This window comes from Hippopotamus amphibius, chromosome 5 (genome assembly GCF_030028045.1).
Source record: "Hippopotamus amphibius kiboko isolate mHipAmp2 chromosome 5, mHipAmp2.hap2, whole genome shotgun sequence".
Classification (NCBI taxonomy): domain Eukaryota; kingdom Metazoa; phylum Chordata; class Mammalia; order Artiodactyla; family Hippopotamidae; genus Hippopotamus; species Hippopotamus amphibius.
This window is the reverse complement of record NC_080190.1, coordinates 53,424,627-53,448,243: the sequence shown is the minus strand read 5'-3', so window position 1 is coordinate 53,448,243 and position 23,617 is coordinate 53,424,627.

The following is a 23,617-nucleotide window of genomic DNA, read 5'->3' as shown; positions in this document are numbered from 1 at the left end:
TTCAATTTTCTTCCCTACGGTTACCAAGATCAATAAAGCAAAGTCCAGGAAGCTGGCTGGCAAGCAGAAATCTCAAAAAGAAGGGAAAGTAGCAGTGGGATGCACAGTTATCCACTGTGATATGCCTGTTTGTGCTGCTTGGATTCGCACATGCCCGCAATTCTCTTCTGGGGCCAAGAGCCACACAGAGCCCCCACACCTGCTCTGGCTGCTTGTGTCTGCTGGGGCCCATAGAGGGGTCTCTAGTCCAAAGCATGGACGCGCCTCCTAAGCTCTGCCCACTGCTGAAGAATTCAGCTTTGCTTCTGTTTCGACCTGTTTCTCCTCCCTTCTGGGATGTGTGGGTTGATTTTCCCCTTTGAGGATTTGCCAAAAGCAAAAATAACCATCCCAACTGCCTGTCACTTAAACAAGAGAAGATTTATTAGATTTATCAGAAAGTACATAGTGCAGGAGAGATAAGAACACAAGGGTAACTTCAGGTCAAGCAGTCTCAACTCCTGTCCAGACAGGCCTTCCCAAGCAATCATGTTTAGGGCCCTGTGGCCATCTTGCTAGGCCCAGCACCTGACCCCAGAAAGCATCCAGGAAAAGGAATAAGATGCTCCTGCAGCCATAGGAGGCTCCCCTAGTTCTCTGCCCAGGAATCATTTGGCTTTAGAGCTTTAGTGGGGTGAGGGGCTGTGACTCAGTGTGGCTGCTGCCTTCTCCCACCTGCACTGTGCGTGGTCTGTTCGGGGTTGGGGGGGGGGGGCGGCAGTGGTGGTATATGGGGGAGACTGGTTACCTTTACCCCTGCTATTAACTCCAAGGGCACAGCAGGGGTGAAGTAAGCTTGCAACTGGTTTTAAGGAAGTAAGGGGTAGGGCCTGTAGCCAGTGATTCTTGTTGCCACTTTAATCCACCATGGGAGCTTTGAGTGGTGAAGAGTTGAAATTGAAAGTTCCATTCAAGCAGCAATCAAAGCTTATTTAGTATCTCCTTAAACACACAATCCTATATCCCCTTGGACTGAAAACAACAGCCATTTCCATGGTTACAGAAACCCATTTTCTAGAAAAAAATACAAGGTGTTTCAAATGAGTGTTCAGAAGAGAAAAGAAAGTTTGTGCATTTGTGTATGATGTGTGTGTGTGTGTGTGTGCGTGTATTCTGCTCCTATGTGCCCTGACTCTCTCCAGTATCCTATTTCAAAGCAGAATTGTGCATTGCCCTTATAAGACAGCAAGCTCTATGACAACAGGCCTCGTGTTTATCATGCTCACTTCTGTACCTTCAGAGGGGATCCTGACTGGAGTTGGGTGTGATGAATTAATGAAAGCAGAGAATCATCAGGGCCTCTCTACTGACATCTGCTTGAAGGAACACTTCCACACTTCCTGGGTGTGCTTTACCTACCATATCCGATGCCCACAGATAATCTAGTGCCAGAACTGAATTAGAGTTTGCCACACCTGCTGGGATGCTTGGATTTGGACTACATCCCTGAGGCCACAAAGAATAGGCCGAAAGCAACCCTTAGCTCATGACCCACATATTTCCACCTTCGTTCCTCTTCTCCCTCAATAGTACTTTGAGCAAGAATCATAAAAATGGTAAGACTAAAAAGTGTCAGTTTTAAAATACTTAAAGATCTCAGTATTCAAGGTAAAAAAACAACTGCACTGGATCTTAGGTCTTCCTTTCCTATGATAACCACTCACCAGATACTCAAAGCTGGTCTCACTTCCTTCCTTGGTATCATAGGGACCGACATGGGGTAGTAGTCAGCGCATGAGCGTGTAAGATGTTCTCCAGGAGCAGGTAACGTGACCACTTCCTTTCGTGGGAGTCCTTGTTGATGGGGAGTAAGATGGGTGGTAAGAAGTGTTCACCAGGAGCCATGGAGAAGATTTTCCAGGAGTTTCAAAGCGTGTCCTTGAGGGGTGCAACCAAAAGTATCAGGAATATCAAGATAGAGACCCAGCTGTTCAGGATTCTGCCGGTCACTCTGGTCTGGTTTTATAGAGCATTGTTTGCATTGTCATGCTTTGTCTTAATACTGATCTCATTGTTTTAAACAGATAGAGATATTCCATTGTGTGATTTTACTTTGATTCGTTGTACTCCTTCCCTATTAATAAACATTTAGACTATTATTCTTTGTTGTTATCATTACAAAGGTGATATAATATGCATGTAGCATCACAATCTGTGCTACTGTTTCTTAGGATAGGTTCCTGACACTTGAATTATCAAGTCATAGGTGAAGCTATTTTTCATTTTGGTGGATACTGCAAAATTATAACCTGGAAATTTTGTTGCAGTTTAAATTCTCATTAGCCAGTAAATGGAAGACCATCATTAGAATTATCAGCAGTAGGCATTCTATTTCTTTCATGGTTTTGCTTATGTATGTGACAATCAATATCTAAATACTCTGTTTTTATTTATTTATAAAGTATACCTTTTTCATAATTCATTCATTCTTGGTATAACTTTTTACAGAATTTTGATAAAAATTTTTGACCCTTTTTTCTTATTGAAGTGGTATTGGTATTTTTTATTAATTTGCAAGAATGTTTTGCATATAATGGGTAAGGATTTTGAGTCTATGTGTTGCAAAATTTTTCTAAGACAGAAACATTTCTGTTTTGCACATGATAGGTTTTTTTCTGTCAATTCACACAATGCTGGGCAGGCAATAAATATATTTTAAAGAAATGAACAACATGGAATGTACAACACTATAGAAATTATGAGTGCAAAGACCCTTGCTTAGCTTGAGTCTTTTTGGTATTGAATTATTAACTAATATCAACCTCTTTGTCCACCTGAGCCTGAGAGTATGCCTGGTTCCATTCTCAGAAAAAGATAATTCTTCCTTAGTATAATGCCAGTCTTTCCTGGTATGTGCCTTCACATCACCTATGGACTTTTTAATAATGTGGGCACAATTTCTCCTCTGCAGGAAATGATGATTGTCCAAGGAATGATCTTTTTTTTTTTTTTATTTTTTTTTATTTTTTTGGGGGGGGGTACATCAGGTTCAATCATCTGTTTTTATACACATATCCCCGTATTCCCTCCCTTCCTTGACTCCCCCCCCTCAAGTCCGCCCCACCCTCCCTGCCCCAGTCCTCTAAGGCATCTTCCATCCTCGAGTTGGACTCCCTTTGTTATACAACAACTTCCCACTGACTATTTTACAGTTGGTAGTATATATATGTCTGTGCTACTCTCTCGCTTTGTCTGAGCTTCCCCTTCACCCCCCGCCCCCTCCCACACCTCGAGTTCTCCAGTCCATTCTCTGTATCTGCATCCTTATTCTTGTCACTGAGTTCATCAGTACCATTTTTAGATTCCGTATATGTGAGTTAGCATACAATATTTGTCCTTCTCTTTCTGACTTACTTCACTCTGTATGACAGATTGTAGTTCTATCCACCTCATTACATATAGCTCCATCTCATCCCTTTTTATAGCTGAGTAATATTCCATTGTATATATATGCCACATCTTCTGTATCCATTCATTTGTTGATGGGCATTTAGGTTGCTTCCATGTCCTGGCTATTGTAAAGAGTGCTGCAATAAACATTATGGTACAAGTTTCTTTTGGGATTATGGTTTTCTTTGGGTATATGCCCAGGAGTGGGATTACTGGATCATATGGTAGTTCTATTTGTAGTTTTTTTTTTTTTTTTAAATTTATTTATTTATTTTTTTGGGGGGTACACCAGGTTCAATCATCCGTTTTTATACACATATCCCCATCTTCCCTCCCTTCCTTGACGCCCCCCCCCAAGCCCCCCCCACCCTCCCCGCCCCAGTCCTCAAAGGCATCTTCCATCCTCGAGTTGGACTCCCTTTGTTATACAACAACTTCCCACTGACTATTTTACAGTTGGTAGTTTATATATGTCTGTGTTACTCTCTCGCTTCGTCTCAGTTTCCCCTTCACCCCCGGCCCCCTCCCATACATCGAGTTCTCCAGTCCATTCTCTGTATCTGCATCCTTGTTCTGGTCACTGAGTCCAACAGTACCATTTTTAGATTCCGTATATGTGAGTTAGCATACAATATTTGTCCTTCTCTTTCTGACTTACTTCACTCTGTATGACAGACTGTAGTTCTATCCACCTCATTACATATAGCTCCATCTCATCCCTTTTTATAGCTGAGTAATATTCCATTGTATATATATGCCACATCTTCTGTATCCATTCATTTGTTGATGGGCATTTAGGTTGCTTCCATGTTCTGGCTATTGTAAATAGTGCTGCAATAAACATTATGGTACAAGTTTCTTTTGGGATTATGGTTTTCTTTGGGTATATGCCCAGGAGTGGGATTACTGGATCATATGGTAGTTCTATTTGTAGTTTTTTAAGGAACCTCCAAATTGTTTTCCATAGTGGCTGTACCAATTTACAGTCCCTCCAACAGTGCAGGAGAGTTCCTTTTTCTCCACACCCTCTCCAACATTTGTTGTTTCCAGACTTTGTGATGATGGCCATTCTGACTGGTGTGAGGTGATACCTCATTGTGGCTTTGACTTGCATTTCTCTGATGATTAGTGATGTGGAGCATCTTTTCATGTGTTTGTTGGCCATCTGTATGTCTTCTTTGGAGAAATGTCTATTTAGGTCTTCTGCCCATTTGTGGATTGGGTTATTTGCTTTTTTGGTATTAAGCTTCATGAGCTGCTTGTATATTTTGGAGGTTAATCCTTTGTCCGTTGTTTCATAGGCAATTATTTTTTCCCACTCTGAGGGTTGCCTTTTAGTCTTGTTTATGGTTTCTTTTGCTGTGCAAAAGCTTTTAAGTTTCATGAGGTCCCATTCATTTATTCTTGATTTTATTTCCATGATTCTAGGAGGTGGGTCAAAAAGGATGGCACTTTGATGGATGTCATATAGTGTTCTGCCTATGTTTTCCTCTAGGAGTTTGATAGTGTCTGGCCTTACATGTAGGTCTTTAATCCATTTGGAGTTTACTTTTGTGTATGGTGTTAGGAAGTGTTCTAATTTCATTCTTTTGCATGTTGCTGCCCAGTTCTCCCAGCACCACTTATGGAAGAGGCTGTCTTTTTTCCATTGTATATTCTTGCCTCCTTTGTCAAAGATAAGGTGCCCATATGTGTTTGGGCTTACTTCTGAGTTCTCTATTCGATTCCATTGATCTTCCTTTCTATTTTTGTGCCAGTACCATACTGTCTTGATCACTATGGCCTTGTAGTATAGTTTGAAGTCAGGAAGCCTGATTCCACCAACTCCATTTTTCCTTCTCAAGATTGCTTTGGCTATTCGGGGTCTTTTGCGTTTCCATACAAATCGTAAGATTTCTTGCTCTAGTTCTGTGAAAAATGCCATTGGTAATTTGATCGGGATTGCATTGAATCTGTAAATTGCTTTGGGTAGTACAGACATTTTCACGATGTTGATTCTTCCAATCCAGGAACATGGTATGTCCCTCCATCTGTTTGTGTCGTCTTTGATTTCTTTCATCAGTGTCTTAAAGTTTTCTGCATACAGATCTTTTGCCTCCTTAGGCAGGTTTATTCCTAGGTATTTTATTCTTTTGGTTGCAATGGTGAATGGGAGAGTTTCCTTAATTTCTCTTTCTGCTCTTCCGTTGTCAGTGTATAGGAATGCAAGAGATTTCTGTGCATTAATTTTGTATCCTGCTACTTTACTAAACTCATCAATTAGTGCTAGCAGTTTTCTGGTAGAGTCTTTAGGGTTTTCTCTATATAATATCATGTCATCTGCAAAGAGTGACAATGTTACTTCTTCTTTTCCAATTTGGATTCCTTTTATTTCTTTTTCTTCTCTGATTGCTGTGCCTAAAACTTCCAAAACTATGTTGAATAATAGTGGTGAGAGTGGACACCCTTGTCTTGTTCCTGTTCTTAGAGGGAATTCTTCCAGTTTTTCTCCATTGAGAACGATGTTGGCTTTTGGTTTGTCATATATGGCTTTTATTATGTTCAGGTAATTTCCTTCTATGCCCATTTTCTGGAGAGCTTTTATCATAAATGGGTGTTGAACTTTGTCAAAAGCTTTTTCTGCATCTATTGAAATGATCATATGGTTTTTATCCTTCAATTTGTTGATATGATGTATCCCGTTGATTGATTTGTGTATATTGAAGAATCCTTGCATCCCAGGGATAAACCCCACTTGATCATGGTGTATGATTTTTTTAATGTGCTGTTGCAGTCTGTTAGCTAGTATTTTGTTGAGGATTTTTGCATCTATATTCATCAGTGATGTTGGTCTGTAGTTTTCTTTTTTTGTGACATCTTTGCCTGGTTTTGGTATCAGGGTGATGGTGGCCTCGTAGAATGAGTTTGGGAGTGTTCCGCCTTCTGCAATATTTTGGAAGAGTTTGAGAAGGATAGGTGTTAACTCTTCTTGAAATGTTTGATAGAATTTGCCCGTGAACCCATCTGGTCCTGGGCTTTTGTGTGTTGGGAGATTTTTAATCACTGCCTCAATTTCTGTACTTGTGATTGGTCTGTTCATGGTTTCTATTTCTTCCTGGTTCAGTCTTGGAAGATTGTACTTTTCTAAGAATTGATCCATTTCTTCCAGGTTATCCAATTTATAGGCATAAAGTTGCTTGTAGTAGTCTCTCATGATGTTTTGTATTTCTGAGGTGTCCGTTGTGACTTCTCCTTTTTCATTTCTAATTCTGTTGATTTGCATCTTCTCCCTTCTTTTCTTGATGAGTCTGGCTAATGGTTTATCAATTTTGTTTATCTTCTCAAAGAACCAACTTTTAGTTTTATTTATTTTTCTTATGGTTTCTTTCCTTTCTTTTTCATTTATTTCTGCTCTGATCTTTATGATTTCTTTCCTTCTGCTCACTTTGGGGTTTCCTTTTTCTTCTTTCTCTAGTTGTTTGAGGTGTAAGGTTAGGTTGTTTATTCGATCATTTTCTTGGTTCTTAAGGTAGGACTGTATTGCTATAAACTTCCCTCTTAGAACTGCTTTTGCTGCGTCCCATAGGTTTTGGGTTGTTGTGTTTTCGTTGTCATTTGTTTCTAGATATTTTTTGATTTCCTCTTTGATTTCTTTAGTGATTCCTTGGTTGTTTAAGAGTGAATGGTTTAGCCTCCATGTGTTTGTATTTTTTGCAGTTTTTTTCCTGTAATTGATATCTAGTCTCATGGCGTTGTGGTCTGAGAAGATGCTTGATATGATTTCAATTTTCTTGAATTTGCTGAGGTTTGATTTGTGACCCAAGATGTGATCTATCCTGGAAAATGTTCCGTGTGCACTTGAGAAGAAAGTGTAGTCTGTCGTTTTTGGATGGAATGTCCTATAAATATCAATGAAGTCGAGGTGGTCTAATGTGTCATTTAAAGCTTGTGTATCTTTATTGATTTTCTGTTTGGATGATCTGTCCATTGATGTAAGTGGGGTGTTCAAGTCTCCCACTATTATTGTGTTACTGTCAGTTTCCCCTTTTATAGCTGTTAGCATTTGCCTTATGTATTGAGGTGCTCCTATATTGGGGGCATAGATATTTACCATTGTGATATGTTCTTCTTGAATGGATCCCTTGATCATTATGGAGTGTCCTTCCTTGTCTCTTTTAATAGTCTTTACTTTCAAGTCTAATTTGTCTGATATGAGTATTGCTACTCCAGCTTTCTTTTGACTTCTACTTGCATGGAATATCTTTTTCCATCCCTTTACTTTCAGTCTATATGTATCCCTTGGTCTGAAGTGGGTTTCTTGTAGGCAGCATATAGAAGGGTCTTGTTTTTGTATCCATTCAGCCAGTCTGTGTCTTTTGGTTGGAGCATTTAATCCATTTACATTTAAGGTGATTATTGACATGTGTGTTCCAATGACCATTTTCTGAATTGTTTTGGGTTTGTATTTGTAGGTCTTTTCCTTCTCTTGTGTTTCCTACTTAGAGAAGTTCCTTTAGCACTTGTTGTAAGGCTGGTTTGGTGGTGCTGAATTCTCTTAACTTTTGCTTGTCTGGAAAGCTTTTGATTTCTCCCTCAAATCTGAATGAGATTCTTGCTGGGTAGAGTATTCTTGGCTGTAGGTTTCTCTCTTTCAGGACTTTCAGTATATCCTGCCATTCCCTTCTGGCCTGCAGAGTTTCTGTAGAAAGGTCAGCTGTTATCCTGATGGGTTTTCCCTTATATGTTGTTCGTTGCTTTTCTCTTGCTGCTTTTAATATTTTTTCTTTGTGTTGAATTGTCGTTAGTTTGATTAATATATGTCTTGGTGTATTTCTCCTTGGGTTTATTCTGTATGGGACTCTCTGTGCTTCTTGGACTTGGTTCATTATTTCCTTTCCCATGTTGGGGAAGTTTTCCACTAGAACCTCTTCAAATATTTTCTCAGACCCTTTCTTGTTTTCTTCTTCTTCTGGGATGCCTATAATTCGAATGTTGGTACGTTTAAGGTTATCACTGAGGTCTCTGAGACTGTCTTCTAATCTTTTTATTCTTTTTTCTTTTTCCTGCTCTGTGGCAGTTATTTCCCCCATTCTATCTTCCACCTCACTGATTCGTTCTTCTGCCTCAGTCATTCTGCTGGTTATAGCATCTAGAGTATTTTTAATTTCAGTTATTTTGTTATCCATTGCTGTTTGTTTTTCTGAGTTCTTATGAACTGTTTCTTGTACTTTCTCTATTTTGTTATCGAGATTTTGTATCATTTTTACTATCATGACTCTAAATTCTTTTTCAGGCATTTTTCCTATTTCCTCTTCATTTATTTGGTCTTGTGGGTTTTTTTCCTGCTCCTTTGCCTGCATGGTGTTTCTTTGTTTCCTCATGGTTGTCCAAACTTTTGGGGTTACTTGTCCTGGCAATAGAGGTGTTTATAGAAGACTGTCCAAGCCTCAGAGTAATGTCCAAGTATTGGATTAAACGAATATTAAGTCTAGGAAACACATACATATATAAGACACACAATTACTGAATCCGTTAGGACATAAGGCTGTAGAAAGACCTGACAGAACCCCAGTGTGCTATCAGAGATTCAAAGAGAAACCCAACAGAAATTGACAACTGAAACAGAACAAATCAGAGACAAAAGCAAAAGCAAACAAACAACAAATAACACCCTACACCTACAAACATCAATCCAGGGAGATTTTGTAAGCTAGAATCAAATATAGAAAAGAGCTGGAGTACCACCAGAGAGAATGGAGATTCTCAGAATGTAATTAGACAACTGTACTAAGAACTAAGATAAAGACAAAAGCCTAATATTAAATACCAAGGCAGTGTGTTATCTGGAGAATAGAGCAAGGAGTCTGAGCAGACCGATAGTGTTGCTTATAAGTATGTTAAGATAAAATAAACTTAAAAAGGCTGGAAGAAAGAGGAACAGAAGAGCGTACTGTGGTTGGAAATATGCAAATAAAAAGAAAGGAATAGAAATGTATAAAAAATAGGGATGAAAGGAAAGTATGAGAGATATTTTGTCCGTACTACCAAAAACTTAGCTAGATATCTAGTATATAAAAAGGCAAAAAAAAAAGAATAAAAAATATCATTAAAAATTATGTTATAAAACTTGTAGATCCCTTAGGGATAAGATCATATTTAATAAATCAAAAAAAAAAAAAAAAAAGAGAGGAAAAAAAAAAAGAAAATCCAGAACTTATCCCAGAATGGACCAGTTAAATAGGTACTGATACTACTATTTCTGTTTCCTTAGCGTCTCAGCTGTAAGTGTCCTCCTTGCCTTGGGTTTTTTTTGCGTTATTCTGTGACCAGCAGAGGTTCCTTTATTGTTCGTCTGTGAGCATCGGTGTGTGGAGAGGGAGAGGGTACAATAGTGGCTCCTTCCCCTGGGAGTGAGTGAGCAGTGGCGCACTGTTGTTTCAGTCAGGCTTGGAGGTGCCTGTTGCAGAGGGCGCTGGTGGCTCAGGCGTACACAGAAAGTCTTAGAGTCGGGCCTCTCTCGGGGTTTTATTCTTATTGATGCTGTTGTTTTTTTTTTTTTTTTCCTCTGGGCAGCCTCCCTGCTGCTGGCGTTGCAAGGGGTTTTAATCTAGCCCCGCCCGAGTGCCTGAGGGTGCTTGTTATCCCTGAGCGCCTTAGGTGGCCCGCAGGGCGTCTCTCCACTGCCTGTTGCAGAGGCGCCGAAAGAGAGGGAGAGGCTATGCGCGCGGCTCCTCCCCCCGCCCGGGAGCCTGAAGCCTCCAGCCGCCATCATGGCCGGGCAGCTCTCAGGGATGGGCACTCCTCTCCGCGGACCTCCTCCCTCCTGTGCTCTCGGTCCGTCACCCTACCGGCAACAATGTTTCTCACCCTGAACCAGCTCTCTGGTTCCCACGCTCCCGCTCCTGGTCCCTCCGTTCAGCCTCGGATCGATGTCTCGGTCCGGGAACACTGAGCTGCGCTGCAGACCCTCCATATGTTTCTCACTCCCTCCCGTCTGCCACAGCTCCGCCGCTTCACCCTCTTTGAGCCCTCGTAGATGCCTCCCTACCGGCTATGTCGGGCTCCCCGCAGCCCTTTCTGGTGTCCGAGGCGGTCTGCTGGTGTTCAGCTGGTTCTCTGTGGGAATCACTGCATCCTTCCGTGCATTCCCAATGCATCTGTGGAGAGGGATGCACTCCTCGTCTCTCTACTTCGCCGCCATCTTTTTCTCCCCAAGGAATGATCTTTAGTGATGAAGTGCAGAGTTACTTGCGTATGTTAGCTTTGTTCTGTTGGTAATTGTTTGATTATTAAATAAGATACTCAGTGTTATTTCTTTGGGGCTTAACTAATCATCGGTGGCCTTCTCCAAGGAATACGTACCTTTACAGTAGGAAACTTGTTAGAAAGGAAAAGATTCTGATTAATTTCTTCACATCACACATACTACACTCAACTTTAGAGAGTGAAGGATGGGGAATCCTCAGTGGATCAAGGAAGTTAAAGAAGTAACCATTTTCTTCCTATTAAGGCAAAAAGAAAAAAAAAAACCCCAAACAAAACAAAACAAAAAACAACTTCTATAGAAGAGGTCAAATATAAAGATTCTGTTTATTTCAATTTACCCAGAAATTCTTACAGTGTGTACCTAGAACGGAACAGAATGAAGGAAAAGATAGATAATTATGCCTTGAGAAAACTGGAATCTGATTGATGAGTAGAGGCTTAAACACTGCAATTAGACTATTACATAAAGGAAGCATGTACTATCTTTTAGATTCCACATATAAGTGATATCATATTTGTCTTTGTCTGACTTACTTCACTTCATATTATAATCTCTAGGGACTTCCTAGGTGGTGCAGTGGTTAAGAATCCGCCTGCCAATGCAGGGGACACGGGTTCGAGCCCTGTTCCAAGAAGGTCTCACATGCCAGAGCAACTAAGCCTGTGCACCACAACTATTGAGCCTGTGCTCTAGAGCCCATGAGCCACAACTATTGAGCCTGTGTGCTGCAACTACTGAAGCCTATGCACCTAAAGCCCGTGCTCTGCAACAAGAGAAGCCACTGCACTGAGAAGCCCATGTATCACAATGAAGTGTAGCCCCCACTCACAGCAACTAGAGAAAGCCCAGCAACAAAGATCCAATACAGCCAAAAATCAAATAAATAAGTAAATAAATTAAAAGAAAATTATAATCTCTGGGTCCATCCATGTTGCTGCAAATGGCATTATTTCATTCTTTTTATGGCTGAGTAATATTCCATTATATATACACTACATCCTCTTTATCCATTCATCTCTTGATGGACACAGCTTGCTTCCATGTCTTGGCTATTGTAAATAGTGCTGCTATGAACATTGGGGTGCATGTATTTTTTTAAATTAGAGTTTTCATCTTTTCTAGATGTATGTCCAGCAGTGAGGTTTCAGGATCATATGATGACTCAATTTTTAGTTTTTTAAGGAATCTCCATACTATTTTCCATAGTATTTATTTATTTTCCAGCATTTATTATTTAATATCACTTATATATGGAATCTAAAAAGTAGTACAAATGAACTTATTTCCAAAACAGAAACAGACTCAAAGACATAGAAAACAAGCTTATGGTTACAGAAGGGGAAGGAGGGGGATAAATTAGCAGTATGGGATTAACAGATACTACCATATATAAATAAACAACAAGAATTTACTATATAGCACAGGGAACTATATTCAATATCTTATAATAACCTATACTGGAAAAGAATCAAAAATATATATACATATAACAGGATCTCTTTGTTGTATACCTGAAACTGACAGAATATTGTAAAACAACTATACTTCAATAAAACAAATAAATAAGAAATGAAGTATACCAGAAGAAAACAAACAAACAAAAGCATATAGAATATGGTGCTAGGTTCAGTTCAACCTAACTTGAGAACCAAGTTTTAGTACATAATGCTTGCAAAGTAATAAAATAAAAGATATATTTTAGTAGAATATAAGATAAGGAAAACAAGTCCTTGTACCCTGGATGTTTATTATTAAATTGAGACGTGTGTATGCAGCCAATAAATATCTAGGAAGTTCATGAATCTAATAAGCCTCTTCAGCAGCAGGGAAGATGATCTTAGGACAGCATGGGGCTCTCTCCACGAGGGTTAATGAAGACAAGCTTGCAAAACACATTTTTAAACTCTGTATGCCTTGGTTTCCTTGGCTGAAATGATCTCTCCCATTGACAAAGTGAACCAATGGGCATGAAAACACTTTATCATTGCCAAAAGTGAGCTGTTGGGATACTGCAGGAATCCTTGTACTGTTAGGTTCTTAGAGGTAACAATAGGGATAAGCAGGAGGGGACGGAGTGTCTGGATACTGCCTTTACTACTCTTAGATGAGGGACAGTAGCTCCTTATCCCACCACTTGCCCTCTCAGGAGTTACACCACCTGACTTTACTATTTGGCCTTATTTCTAACATTAGATTTCTTTGTGACCTGAAGCAGAGGGAAAAAAACAGAGAACCAGGAACCCCTCAGTTACAGCCTGACTTTTCAACAAGGATAGGAGATATGCACCACACAGGTGCGAAAACCCATGACCAGAGGCTCACCCAGCATCACTGCATTGAGCAGAAGTGAATATTAGGACCTTTGGGGAAACTGCCCGGCTGAAGTTATTTTCCAGCTCTTACTTTGAGCTCTTTATTTTTTCTAAATCTATCCCTGCTTTAGTTTATTTTGACCTAATAATTGAAGGCAAAGGGTATTAAAATGCTTGTTTTCTATTTGAACCCAGATATGATCTGATATTATGAAATCTTATACTTCAAACAAACAACCACACCAAACAGCCATTTAAAAAGTTGGCTTCCAGGAGAGCAAGCCACTGAGTCGAATAAGAATCCTTTGTAAATATCTCAAAAAGTTAAGTGCATGGATCAGGATTCAGGCTGAACAGCATCCTGGGAGACAGGGCACGCAATGGGGCAAACCTGGGAAGATTCCAGCTCTTAGGAAGCAGGGGACTCATTGGAAGCCCTTGAAGAAGCAAATGAAACAGAAGAATAGACCCACATGAGCTGTGGGAGAATCTAGTTAAGTAGAGTATTGTCATACATCTTGGAAGCTGGCCAGGACACATGGTTACTTCCTTGCTCTGACTTCTGATCTTGCCGCATCTAATTTGCCTTTCATCTTCCTGACTCTAGGAAGACAATTTTTAAGCTCATATGAAGGTATAGACAGAGGCAGTGGGGAAAATCTACTGTCACAGAATATTTATAATTTAGGGGAGACCCATGTATTATGCAAAATGGTTCTGTTCTTTCCAAATCAAAGATAATGAGTGACAACAGAAGGCTTCCCTGTGTTTCTGGGGCAGAGAAAAGAGAATCATTTAGGACAGTTGATAGGGAGAAATATAAACCCCATCCCCAAGCTTTCACCATTTCTTTTTTTGTCTGTCCACCCTCACCTTGGTGGAAAGCCAGGCAAGAGGTGAGCTTGGCTAGTTGGACCCTGGAGTCCGATGGAAAATGGCACATCTTTTGTCTTCAGTTATCTTTCAAGGACCAGAGAGCACATTCTGAATTTATGTCATTTGAAAATCATGGAGTTTAATTCAGATAAGCAGGTAAGAGGCTGTCAGGTAAGAGGTGAGGATAGCATAAAAGTGATATTCTTGGGAAAATACTGGAAGGCTAGCTGGGAGAAAGGGCATCTTAGAGAACCTAGAATGTCAAGAGTAAGGGGAAAAGATTTAGAGCGGGCAAATAGAAAGTGGTCACAGAATTCCACCGTCTAAGATCCCATGTATCTGGCTGCTTTGTGATGACATGAGTTTCTAAGTGCTAAGTAGGTTAATTCAAAGAGCAGCGCCAGAGAGCTCCTTCCTTCCCACTATTAAAAGTCCATGTCTTTCTTGCCCTGTGGTGCCAAATGGAGGTTATAGCTGTCATTTTCTAGGAGAAAGTTCACGGGTGTGGGAGGAAACTCCAACAATTATACACAAGACCCAAGTTCACTGAAAAAGAGAGGAAAGGCTCTGTCAGTCTCCAGCAACCTCTGACTTCCCAATAATTTGTATTTAGAATCGTGAACTCCGTGTCTGGCTCTCTGCATGTCCTTCTGGCTTGGCTGCTGCCTCTGCCATACTGGACCCTGAGAACCAGTAACCTCCAGTGTTCTCGTGGCCCAGCACAGACAGATTGTTTTGCATGTAAATTCAGTGAGGGGAGAACAAGCGCAAAAACTCCAAAGCCTGGAATGACATGAAGCTTAGAAGGATGTTATTCATCTTAAGGAAAGGGTTCTGTCTTGGAGGATGCTAAGACCTCCCCCAACCATATGTGCCTCACTTCAGTCCATTGCTAAATCTGGATTCCCAGACCCCACCATTTAGGCAGCTTTAGGTGAGCACCACTTCAAGGTCTCAGGTGTCCTTGGTTCATTCTGTATGCTGATGGCCACGCTTCCTCCTGGCTGTGGCACTCAAGATCTTCACTCTGGCAGGGGCTCTCTTGGTGGGCTTCCTACAACCTTTTGGAGTTCTTGCTCCTGACTGCGATCCTAAACACCAGTCCCTTCCCTTTGACCTATTATGTTAACCTAAAGTGTATTCAGACGATCTTGGTGGTAAGTCTGTGATCCCCTTTGCAGACTTCAGCTTTTTCATCTGAGCTAAGACAGACATCTAGGTCAGAACAACTCCTGCTTTAGAGAATGCCATAAATCTCTTCTCCATCCTGTTACCAGTCAAGTTGTTGCCTTCTTTCTCTCCTTTCTGGAAAAGTTTTCTGCTCTGACTGCTCTTGTCCCTTCACTCCTGCGACCACCAGAGCCCCCTGCAGCCCAGCCTCCTTTCCAATCTCCTCGTAGAAAACTGCTCTCTGGCCCCTGACCCCCTACACAGGCATCCGAGACTTCACTACAGTGTTTGTTTCACTACGGGCTGCTGCTGCCTTGAAACCTTCTCATCCTTTGCTTTTCTTAACATTGCACTCTCCTTGGTTGTCTTCTGGGATCTCTGTTGGTCTCTCTTCCTCGACTTGCCTCTCAAATATCTGTGATCCTTCTCGTCACTTGCTGGCTGGGGAAAGTATAAAGTGTTGGCTAAGCATCTGTGCCATGACACCAAACTACTTGCTTGTGAATCCCAGCTTGGTCACTTCTATTCTTGGACAAGTTTTTAACCCCTTTGTGAATCAGCTTCCTGTGGATAGCAACTACAGTACCTAGTGTATGGGATCGTTGTAAGAATTAAATAAATGAATACACGTAAGGTGATCACACAGTGAGCACCCAAATACATGTATTCTGTTTTGATTATTAGCCTCTCATCCTCTCTGAGAGCTTTAACTACCAGCATTGGACTCTTGATTCTCAAATCTATTTCATGAACTCAAAACTCACCTTTCCAAAAAAAAAAAAGGAAAAAGGAAAAAAACAAACTCACCTTTAAGTTCCAGACCTCTATTTCCATTTTCTATGTTCCTGGATATACCAGAGGAACGTACAAATCAGCATGTCCAAAGCTAAACTCATTATCTGCTTCTTAAAACCAGCTCTTTTTCCTGCATTCCATATCTGGGTTAATGATACTGCCATCCGCTGGGTTGTCATAATTAGAATTTTCAGAGTCCTTATCTACTACTCCTTCTCTCTCACCTTGCACAGTCAGTTTTGAATGAAGTCCTGACTATTCATCTTTCAGAATGTTTCTTAAGTCTTTTTTATAATCCATCTTTAGTGGCAAAGCTTCAGTGTGGTCCCTATCATCTCTCACTTGGACTGTCACAATAATTTCTGCCTTCATTTTTGTTCCTTTCTTCAAAACTTTTTTAAAAATAATGATCATATTTCATTTCTGTTCTTTAAAAAATAAAGAAAACAACAGCAACAACAAAAGTAGTTTCATGGAGTTTCTCAGATGCCTAAGGAGGAAGTTACAACTATGCAGCCCTACATTCTTTCAGCTCCAAAACTGTCTCTAACTTTGAACTCACATTTGCCACTTTTCACCTGAAGTTTTTAAACTCTGGTACTGAAAAGGGATTTATGATTTTATAAGCAAGTCACACCCTTTCACTTTTCTTTATCATTATTCTCCCCTTTTCTCTATTTGACAAAAATCTTAGGTTTAAGGTCCAGAAATATGCCTTTTTCTGGGCAGCTCCCCACTGACCCCCAACTCTATCCCCCGTGTTCAGGGCAGATATGCCACTCCCCCTTCTAAGCTTTGTTTGCTCTTTTTAATACCTGGATGCTGAGCTTGTAATAGTACGATGATATTGTTTATTTCTGTTTATTTCTCTTAGCTGCATGTTCTTAATGATCTCTAATTCACTATATATGACACCTATTACCACTGAATGTCTATTGATTGCATTTTCTGAGACTCTTTCTTCCTCTTATCAACTTCCCTCCCAGGGCAGCTAAACCTGGTCCCTCTTCCCTTTCCACTCAGGCATTTGTTTGGCTTCTGCCAAGTGTCTATGTGCTAGCAGGGGGTCCTCCCAGCCCACTGGCATTGTCACCATGATGGACACTTGTCTGGGGCAGGCAAATTTGCCTACAACCCATTTAAGTAAAACTAATTTGGTGGATCGAAAGTTTCTTAGTGACACTCAAAATCCAGATTTACACAATGCAATGCATTGTATGGAATATATACAGTGTTACATATATTAAAATGAGTGCTTGCATCCATTTAGAAATATTTTGATTTATTTGGCTACTTTTGAGTATTTCAAGTATTTTTAGATTCAGGAATCTTCCATTTATGAATTTTACATTATGTCACATGCAATTCATCAAATGCATCCCTTTTGGTGTTCTGGCCTACATTTTGCTGTTTGGGGGCTGTTTTAGGAGATTTTGCACATTTTGTGGACATATGAGAGCAAATCAGCTAATACCCAATTTGCCATTTTAGTGGAACGTTATACTTTGACACTAAGAATAAAAGATATTTAGCTTCATATCTCTATTCTATTCCGTTATCTACATCATAAAGTAATGCTTGCTCAAAAACCAGTTAACCACACACTACAATAATTTAACCTAAGACTTTGAGATTTGTAGGTTACTGCTTTCACTATCAACATAGTATATACTCATTAAATAAAAGTTGGAAAGTATAAAAGAAAGCAGTAAGAAAAATAAAGCTTTCCTGGTTATCATTCCAAAAAATTCCATACTTTAAGAGGCATTCCCTTCTAATTCTTCTGTGGTCATTGATGCAATTTTTATTTGATATTTTATCATTAATATTTATTACATATTAAGTACAATTTTTATTTTATGGGGAGTTTGATTTAACATTGTAAGATACAAACTTTTATAAAATATGTGATATATGCATTTCTCCCTGCGGTACACTGTGTAGTTGTAGTTCATTCACACTCACTGCTGAACAGTATTCTGTTTTGTTAATACACTGGAATCTGGTTATCTAGTCAACTATAGATTGATACAATTTTCTGCTGGAAAAAAGATTTATTCTAGAAATATTAATGTTTGTTTGATATATGAATATTATCTAATTATATTATATATTACATATAGATATATCTATCTACTATATTGATATTGTCTAATATATAGACTTCATATATATGTATATATAAAATATATTTACATATATATTTATATGTATATATACATATATATTTTATATATCATATATAAAATGTATATAGAATTGGAAGGGCCAGAGGATAAACTTATTTCCCAATGTGTGGTCAGAGCATATGCTTTTTTTCCAGTTTCCTCAGTTGATGTAAAATTATTTTCCAAATAATATGACATGCCACAAGTATATAAATATACTGGTTGCTCTGCAACTTTTTGTTTTTCTTTTTTTTTTTTTAAGTGGTTTACACATTTTCATAATGAAAATGCTTTTAAGTGATGAAGGAGGAGGAAGAGGATCGTTAGATGCAAATGTAGCTATAAAAATCACCATTAGGGACAATTACATCAAATAGATCTTAAACAAAAGAAAAAAGGGGGGAAATAGTGAGTATAACCAAAAAATTTTTTGAGTCAATAGTGAATATGGGTATAATATGAATGGTAACTCAAAATACTATGCAAATTGTGATTAAAAATTAATTTCATAGTGAAAAAATAGAAAATTCTTTTAAACCCTGAATCCTACCAGGATCTTATCTTAAGGAAGCTTATCAAAACTACTTATGTTGTATACGGGGATATGAGTATAAAAACAGATGATTGAACTTGGTGTACCCCCCCAAAAATAATAAATAAATAAATCAAATTTAAAAAAAACTACTTATGTTGTGATTAACTGCATTGTTTTCAAATCTAAACTGAGCAAATACATTCATGGAAAAGACTAGACACTGGTAAATTGTCTTCTGACAAGATGACGATATATTCTTAATGGCTATAGTTTAGATGATCAGACCAGAGCAATACACAGTGGCAGTCCTATGACAGAGATGAAAGACATCATGGCATCCAGATCAGTCAGTTTATGTTCTTACAGTCAAGTACAATGTGGACGTGGACCACAATGATAACACATTCGTGTTCCTCTTGGTATGTTGATATGCTTTAGTGCCATATTGTTTCTGCTAGTGTTCTTCTTTTTTAATTGAGCCAGGTCACATTTAATGAGTAAGTAGCTGATCCAGGATTGTGAATCCAAGTCTGTATCTGTCCAGAGGCTGAGCATTCATTTGCAAAGTTGCATTTATTCTACCTCTTATTTATCTGATCTCATTTTTTTTATTTTTTATTTTTATTGAGGTACAGTTGATGTACACTATCAGTTTCAGATGCACAGCATAGTGATTCACAATTTTTAAAGGTTATATTCAATTTATAATTATTATAAAATATTGTCTATATTCCCTGTGTTGTATAGGGAATACTTATATTTTGGGGGGGTTAAATCCAATTTAATTATGATTTTGTATAATTGACATTATATTTTGTATAATTGACATAAAAGAAATTGCACATAAAGTTACACTCTGTATATTATATTTTTGTATAATTCACATATAATAATTGCATACACAGTATGTAATTTGATGTTTCACAGATGTATACACCCATGAAATTATCAAAACTATCATGATAATAAATATCCGTTATTCTCCCCCTCAAAATTTTCTCATGCACCTTCCTATCTCTCCCTGAGGGCCCTCCCAGCCCTTCCTCTCCTTTCCTAGGAAAACACTAATTGAGTTTCTGTCATTATAGATTAGTATGCATTTTCTAGAATTATATATAAATGAAGTCACAAAGTATATAATTTTTATGTCAAGCTTTTTTCACTTACATGAATTACTTAAAAACTTGTTGCGTGTAAATACTTCATTCCTTTTTACTGTGGAGTAGTATGCCATTGTGTGGATATGTAACAATTTGTTTATCTGTTGATCTGCTGATGTACATTTGGGTTGTTTCCAGTTTTTGGCTATTTAAAGATAAAGTTGTATGAACATTCATATGTAAGTTATATGTTTATGTGCTTTTATTACTCTTGGGTAAATAACTTGGGATGGGATGACTGAATTGTAAATCAGCATATGTTAACTTTTTTTAGGAAACTGCAGCAATGTTTCCCAAAATGTGCCATTTTACATTCCCACCAGCTATGTGTAGGAGTTCTAGTTGCTTCACATCCTTGCCAACACTTGGTATGATCAGTCTTTTAAATTTTACCCATTCTAATAGGTGTGAAGTTATATCTCATTGTAATTTTAATTTGCAATTCCTGGAGACTAATGGTGTTGAGCATCTCTTCATATGCTTACTTGACATTGTACATCTTTTCTTTTTTCTGCAAGTTTTCGCCCATTTTCTTATTGGGCTGTTTTTATTTCATTGAGCTTTGTTATTGAAGTTTGAGACTTCTTTATATATTCTGGATATGTCATTTATCAGATATATGATTAGTAAATATTTTCTCAAAGCTTGTGCTTATCATTTCATTTTATTAATAAATACTTTTGAAGAACAGAAGTTCTTAATTAATTAATTAATTTGGTTGTGCCAGGTCTTAGTTGCAGCAGGTGGGCTCCTTAGTTGTGGCATGTGAACTCTTAGCTGCGGCATGCATGGGGAATCTAGTTCCCTGGCCAGGGATCAAACCCGAGGCCACTGCATTGGGAGCACAGAGTCTTAACCACTGTGCCACCAGGGAAGCCCCAAAATTTCTTAATTTTGATGACATCAATTTACCATCATTTAAAAAACTATGGATTATGTTTATTGCGTTTGTATTAGTTTCCTAGTACAGCTGTAACAAAGCACCACAAATGGACTTACAGAAGCAGAACTGTATTGTCTCAGTTCTGAAATCCAAGTGTCAGCAGGGTTGCTTCCTTTGGAGAGCTGTGAGGGAAAATCTGTGCCATGCCTTTCTCCTAGTGTCTGGTAGTTGCTGGCAGTCTTTGGCATTCCTTGGCTTGTAGCTGCATCACTCCAATCCTTCGCTGTCACATGCCATTCTCCCTGTGTCTCTTCTCCAAGTCTTTCCTCTGTGCATGTCTGTCTCATTGTCCACATTTTTCCCTCTTTATAAAGACGCCACTCATATTATATTAAGGCTCACCCTAATGGCCTCATTGTAACTCAATTACCTCTGTAAAGACCCTGTTTCCAAATGTCACATTAGGACTTCAACATATCTTATTTGGGAGAGCAAAATTAAACCTATAGTAGTGTTGTATCTAAGATACTTCTGCCTAACCTAAGTTCATAAAGATTTGTTCCAGTGCTGTCTTTCTAGAAATTGTATAGTTTTATGTTTAAAATTTTAAGTCTATGATTTTTGATTTTTGTATATGGTAGGAGGTATGGACTAAAGTGTTTTTTGTTTGTTTGTTTTTGCATATGGCAATCCAATTGTTCCACAACCATTTTCTGTAAAAGACTACAATTTCTCCATTGAATTGCCTTTGCATCACATCAAAAATGAGTTGTCCATACTCATGTGGGTCTATTTCTGGCCTCTTTAATTTGTCTGTCTTTACCCCAGTATCACACTGTCTTGACTACTGTAGCTGTTCCTTTCAGACAGAGTCTCTCTCTCAATAGCTCTCATTTCCTCTGCAATTCCAACAAATCTTATGTTAGGCTTTTTAACCTTGAATTTTTATTAAAATTTCTCTCCAGTTATCTGTGTCTTTGTTACTGTTCTTCATTCTTTATAATTTCATTTGATCCTATCCTTTAATTATTCTACTCTTCAGCTTTGTTGAATTAGCTGTTGAACTTAATTGTTGAATTTTTAAGTATTAATTACTGACTTTGTTCCACTTCTAGAATCTCAATTTGATAATTTAGAAAATCTATTTTTGTTATATTCTATAGTTTCCTGTCCTTTAATCACAGTTTCAATTTTTTTCCTTCAAGCTTATATTTTTAAGTTTATAATTCTAATATTGAACATTTTGCTGATCTGATTTGTCTATGTTGTTTTCTTTGGTCCTTCACTCATGATGTTTTTTTTTTTTACCATATGCCTTTTGCTTTAATCTTTAGCCAAGAAATATCATTCCTTGAAACTTCATATATTTAAATTCTTTGACACTTATTTTGAATTTTCTTTGTTCCAGAGAGGATTTGCCACTTCCTCTATCAAGCTTGAGGTTTCCTATTTGTTTATTTTATTTTTGTTTTATAAATCAATATCATTGATAAATGTAAAAATAATTTTTACTCTATTTGCCAAGAACTTTTATTAGTTTCAGCAATTGGATTCATCAGGTCACCTGGTTCTTAGACCACCCAAAATATAAACAGCTAGGCTTTTGTTTTTATGTAGCAATATGTCTAATGACTCATGTACCAGGAATGAAATTATGTAGTTAATACCTGACTGAATAAGAACATTCAAGCTTTCTCTACACTTAATGTTATCCTACATTCATCACTGATGCTACTAGACACCCTAGATATCAACTAGATATCAACTTTGAGGTTTGTGTATGGTAAATATATCAATAAATTAACATTTTCCAAATTATTATTGGCCTTTTAAGTTTTTATTTTACATGTGATATTTACCTTGGGGTAGTCAAAGTTTTTTTTTCCCTATGTCATTTCTTCTATTGAATCTTAGCTTTCAAAAGTCCTCCCTGCAGAGGCTGAATAAATATACAGTTCTATTTTTTAGGAATCTATTGCTTTATTTTAAAAATATTGAACGGCTCAGCCATTAGAAATGCATCTTTTTATGTTACTGTATGAGTCTCTGAGCAAGTGTCTCTTTACCACCTCTCGAAGAAAGGATGCATAGTGATCCAATACTGCTCTCCTCGTCACTTCCTGATTGTTCATTCTCCTCAAGGCTCAACAGAAAGCAAGATAATTTTGTGCTCTGAAAAGATAGTTATTCTACTTTATAAGGAAGACATTGCCACTTCCTGTACATTTTCTTTACTTCCTCTGAAGATGTATTTTTTTATTATTATGTTGAAATTTTCATTTTTCTTTTTTTTTTTTAGAAATGCTTAAAAATAGATGAGTTGGAAAAAAAATACACCTAAAGGAATATAAAGAAAAAGGATTTTCCATAGCTGTTTTGAAATCAACCTATCATATAAGTAATAAACTCGATGCACAGGCATCTCATTTAATAAATTACTATTAGAATTTAGTAGATAGAACTGCCACAGGCAAGCTGACCTGGAGCCTGAATTCTCAGTTACTCCCAGGTCCACAGATATTCATTGGCTTTTCCCACAGGAAATGGATCTGCTGAGTCTGATTACCACAGATTCCTCTTAAAAACCCCTGTGACCTGCATGGACTTTGTCCCCCATAGCGGGAGACTGGTTATCTCACAGACCTGGCTGTAGATCTCACATATCTACAACCTTGAGGCAGCACCTGCAAATAGAGGCTTTGTCAGCCATCTCCAAAGATATCATCTATTTCAATACTTGATGCATAAAGCATTTGTGAATGCAACTTGCCTAAACCAGATTCTTATTAATAGTAATGAAAACTATCCATACGTGGATAATGGTTTTATGGAAGAGTTCCAGATCCCCTAAATCAAGTGGGTTAAATTATTTCATGGGAAGTTGCTAGTGTTAATCATTTTGAATGATGCCTAGTTTTATTGTATGATGTTCCTCATTCACTGAAATAAGAATTAGGAATTGCTCATGGAGTTCAATTCAGTCCATGCTTCTCCAGCTACATCGGCCAATGTAAAGGCTGTGGGTTATTCATCTTGAGGCCTA